Source organism: Tupaia chinensis, unplaced genomic scaffold (assembly GCF_000334495.1).
Source record: "Tupaia chinensis unplaced genomic scaffold, TupChi_1.0 Scaffold145441_1, whole genome shotgun sequence".
Lineage (NCBI taxonomy): Eukaryota > Metazoa > Chordata > Mammalia > Scandentia > Tupaiidae > Tupaia > Tupaia belangeri.
In genome coordinates, this window is record NW_006205300.1 from 179,311 (window position 1) to 184,915 (window position 5,605).

Sequence of the window (5,605 nt, forward strand, 5' to 3'; positions counted from 1 at the left end):
GATGAAAGAAACTGAAGAAGACACAAAGCAATGCAAAGATCTTGTATTTGTGGAACTGAAGAATCGATATTGTCAAAATGATCATATTACTCAAAGCTATCCATAGATTCAGCGCAATCTCTATCAAAATTCCAATGGCATTTTCACAGATATTGAAAAACACAATCTTAAAATTTGTGTGGAACCACAGAAGACCCTGAATAGGTAAAGCGGTCATGCGTAAGAACAAAACTGGAAGCAACACACTTCCTAATTGCAAATTGTATTACAAAGCTATAGTAGCCAAAACATTAATGTATTTGCCTTAATATTATGGTGACTAGTTATGGTAACTTATAGTTAATAATAATGTATACTTGAAATTTTCTAAGAGAGTAGGTCTTAAATATTGTCACTAGGAAAAAAATCCATGTGGCTGGATCCCACATGGACGACTACACAGTTCAAGTCCTGTGTCCAGTAGCTTGAAAAACACACAGGGCACATCTGTGTGCGTGCCCAAAATCCTAAAAGGAAAGTTGGAGGAGAAGGAATTGTGGCATGACCTTTCCCCATAAGGAGTACTTTCTCAATTTCCCTATCTCTCTCTCTCTCTCAGAAAAAGTGCTCATGCCCTCTAGCAAAATCCTTTTTTAAAAGACAGGGGAAAAAGTAAGTAACTATGTGAGGGCATAGTTAACTAACTTAATTGTTACAATTTTATCAATAGATATAGATATGTAGATAAATATAAATATGTAGATAGATAGATAATAAATATATCAAAATAACAAATATTTTGGGACCAGTGGTGCAGTAAATGCAATGCTCTATGAGGCAGACCCTCATAGGATGGTTGCAAGTTTGTTGCTGGAGACCTCTCTAAGTATGTTAGGCACATTTGCCCATAATCTAGGTGGGCTTAAGATAAGGGATGGGGGACCAGCAGTTAGCATAATGGCTATGTCGCTGAATTCCCATGTAGTTGACCGTGGTTCGAGTCCCAAACCTGGTGGCTTAAACTCACACTGTGCCCAAGATCCCGAGAGGAGAATGGAGGAGAAGGGATTGCGGTGTGGCCATCACCCTGGGGGGGGATTTCTCGCTTTCTGTCTCTCTCTGTCTTTCTGGTGAGCGCTCACAACCTATAGCAAAATCCAAAAGTATTTTTTTAAAAGTCACATATATCTGAAATAAACATTGTCGCTAGAAAAAAAATCCATTTGGCTGGATTTTTTATTTGCAAATCATTGCTCAATAAAACTGGAAAAAAATTAAAATTCTGACACAAAAAAAATAAACTGCAGGGCCAGCAGGGGGCAAGGTGGTCAAGACACTGGACTCCCATATGGCTGACTGCAGTTTGAGTTCTGGACCTGGCAGTTTACTTTCTCATTTTCCCTCTCTCTCGCACTCTATATCTCTCTCTCTCTCTCTGGTGAGTGCACATGCCCTATAGAAAACTGGCACTATCCCTAAACTCAAACCCTAACCCTAAATAAATAATTCTTTAAAAGTAAAAACATAAACTGCATTTATATCAATTGGCAGCAAATATGTAATGAAAATTTAACACACAATATATTTAAAATATATAGTTAGTTGTTTTAATAAAGCATGTAGAGGACCTATATGCCAATAATTACAAAATACTAATGAAAGTAATGTTTTAAGTTTTATTTTCTACTTATTTAACATAGTGAAGACATCAACCCTCTCCAAATTGATCTACACAATTCATATTAAAATTTCAGTTATTTTTTTGTAGACAGACAATTTTACTATAGAATGTGAGTAGAAAGTCTAAAGAATTACAATACCTAAAATAATTGAAAAAAATATATACAAAGGTAGGCACCAATCTATGGAATATATTAAGGCTTAGTATACAGGCCCACTAGGTGGTATAGGGGTTAAGGTGCTGAACTCTCACATGGTTGACGATGGTTCGAGTCCTGAACCAAGTAGCTTGCTTTCTCACCTTCCCTATCACTCTCTGTCTCTCTCTGGTGAATATATGTGCCCTATAGTAAGTTTTAAAACATAGTAATAATAATGACAAATAAAATTGAATAAATAATTCTTTAAAAGAAAAAAAAAAAAGACTTAGTGTACAGATGTAGTAGTCAAGACAGTGTGGTACTCTCAGACAGGATTCCAGAAGAAACAAGAGTGTGAGGAGAAAAAAGAAAACTAAGAAGTATGCAACCATGAAGCAAATGCTTAGTCCCAGAGATCAGAGGCTTAAAGAAAAGGATAGATTAAAGCCTAAAAAGAAAGGAAAGAAAGATCTTAGCACAGTGAAGGAAAGAGACATCCCCCAACACCCTTCCTGCTTATTCTTTCAATATAATACACAGCTGGGTACACCTTACCACATCCTGGTTGATACCAATTTTGTCAACTTTTTAATTAAAGCCAAACTGAACTTAGTGCAGTCAATGATGGACTGCCTGTAGGCCAAGTGTATCCCTTGTATAACTGACTGTGTAATGGCTGAAATTGAGAGATTGGGGGAAGGGACCAGCAGTTGGCGTAATGGCTATGTCTCTGGACTCCCATGTAGTTGACTACGGTTCAAGCCCCAAACCTGATGGCTTAAACTCATGCCGGGCACATGTGCATGCACGCCCAAGATCCCAAGAGGTGAATGGTAGAGAAGGGATTGCGGCATGGCCATCCCCCCGAGGGGGGCGGTGATTTCTTGCTTTCTCTCTCTCTCTTTTTCTGGCAAGCCCATGCATGCTATAGCAAAAATCTCTCGGGGGGGGGGAAGAAAAAAGAATGAGAGGGAGAAATTGGGGCAGAAGGATCTAAGGATCGCCAAGGACCCAAGATTTGAATGAACCTATGTGGTGACTGCTTAGTACACAGAGTAACTCAGCGCAAGTGTTACATTGTGGCCACATACTAGGAGTTCCTGTCATGTACATTTCTAACCATACATACAACATTGAGCTGATATTAGATGATTATGGAACCCCTCCATTCTAATTCTTAAAGGACAAAGTCCCTCTGCCATTCTTTGACCAAATTTCTCTGTTGTCAGTTCATTAAACGTGCTGTATGTCATGAATTATTCTGTTCACCTATTTGCTGTATTATGAACTGAGTATGGTTAAGTACACTTACTTTTCAATGCTGTTTTGAAATTGTTTTGTTTAGATTACAAACAACGAAGACCCACCAGACTTCACTCTCCTGCCCCCCAGATCTAGCCAAGAGCCAGAACAAGCCAATGAGCAGTCCTCTATATCTGAGTTCTGAGCGGCTCCATTCATGGGTTGCAACCACCAAAGATTCTAAGCCCAGACTTCATCCTTCTGCCCCTAGATTTAGCCAGGAGCCAGGTTAGAACACATACATTACTTATTCTGTCTCTCTCCATCTCTCTATATATATTTTTAATTTCATTTTTAATTTTTTTTTTTTTGGAGAGGTTTTTTTTTTTTTCGCTATAGGGCGCGTGCGCTCACCAGACCGACAGAGAGAGACAGAGAGACAGAAAGCGAGAAATCACCCCCAGGGGGGATGGCGGTGTGAGTTTAAGCCCCCGGGTCCGGGCCGCGAACCACGGTCGACTACGTGGGAGTCCAGCGACATAGCCATTACGCTAACTGCTGGTTCCCTCATTTTTAATTTTTAAACTTCTTAGCTCTCTGATGCTCTTTTGTCTTGCTAATTCTTACCTTTCTCCCTGCCCATATAGGACAAGCCAATAAGCAGTCATCTATATTTGAGTACTGAGCAGCCCCATTCATGCAGCACTGCATGGTCTTCATTTCTTAACAGAAAAAAAATGTTTCTTCTTTTTTTATTGTTTTTTTCTCTTCTTTACTTCTATTCCTTTTCTTTTTACCTTTCTCACTTTTCTGCTCAGCCTCTACACACAGATTTTCTACACAGATTCAGATGCTAAGTAGCCAAATATCTGAATACTTTTAGGGTCAGATTAATCCTCAATTTTCATTTAATCAGCTGTGCAAAGGGAGAAAAATGGTACTATTTAGGGACTGCAGGTCAAATACCGGAAATCAAAACTTCTCTTGAAAATATCAAAAGCAGATTAGATCATACAGAAGATAGAATCGCAGCTGTGGAAGATCATTTTTTTTTTTCTTACATTCTTCCTCTCTCTTTCTCTCTCTCATGAGCATACGTGTACTATAGCAAATTTAAAAATAATAAAATTAAATAGCTTTTCTAAAAAATACAGAGTCAAAAAATAAACCCTTATATATATGTTCAAATGAAATTCAACAAGGATGCCAAGACCACTCAATGAGGAAAGAACAGTCTTTTTAATAAATGGTGTTAGAAAAACTGCATATCCCCATGCAAGGAGGAAAAAAAAAAAAAAACAGAAAGAAAACTTGGACCTTTAAAATATATCACATGAAAAAAACAAACAACAAATGTATTTTAAAATGTATCAAAGACCTAAAGATAGGAGCTAAAATGTTAAGACTTTTAGAAGAAAACATAGGGGGCATTTACTTCAAGTCATTTACTATGGACTGAATTGTGTCCCCCCAAAATTCTTTTTTTCGGAGAAATTTTTGCTATAGGGCACATGCACTCGCCAGAAAGACAGAGACAGACAGAGATATGGAAAGCGAGAAATCACCCCCCAGGGAGGATGGACACGCCGCAATCCCTTCTCCTCCACTCTCCTCTTGGGATCTTGAACACACACGCACATGTGCCCGCCGTGAGTTTAAGCCACCGGGTTCGGGACTCAAACCTTGGTTGGCTACATGGGAGTTCAGCGACATAGCCATTATGCTAATTGCTGGTCCCCTCCCCAAAATTCTTATATTGAAGCCATAATTCACAATAATGGCAGCTTTTGGAGATGAGGACCTTTGGAAGATAAAGAGGTAAACATGTGGTAATGAAGATGGGGCCTTCATAATGGGTTTAGAACACTTATTATGAAAATAAACATGGGCTCTCTCTCTGAAATGAGAACAGAGAAATAAGACAGCTGTCAGCTAGGAAGGTTCAAAATTCTTATATTGAAGCCATAATTCACAATAATGGCAGCTTTTGGAGATGAGGACCTTTGGAAGATAAAGAGGTAAACATGTGGTAATGAAGATGGGGCCTTCATAATGGGTTTAGAACACTTATTATGAAAATAAACATGGGCTCTCTCTCTGAAATGAGAACAGAGAAATAAGACAGCTGTCAGCTAGGAAGGTTGCCCTCACCAGGAACCAAACTGACTGGCAATTTGATCTTGGGATTCTCAGACTTCCAAACTATGAGGAAGCAATGTCTGTTAACTTGTCCAGGCTATGGCAGTTTCAGTAGACTAACACAATATCGTGTTTGGGAATGGTTTATTAGATATGACACAAAATGCAAAGGCAACAAAAGAAACAATACATAAAATGGATTTCATCAAAATTTTAAACTTTTGTCCACTGAAGAACACTATCCACAGAGTGAAAAAGCAACCCAAGGGAACCAGCAGTTAGCGTAATGGCTATGTCGCTGGACTCCCACGTAGTCGACGGCAGTTCGTGTCCTGGACCTGGCGGCTTAAAACTCACACCGGGCGCGTGTGTGTGCGTGCCCAAGATCCCAAGAGGAGAATGGAGGAGAAGGGATTGCAGCGTGA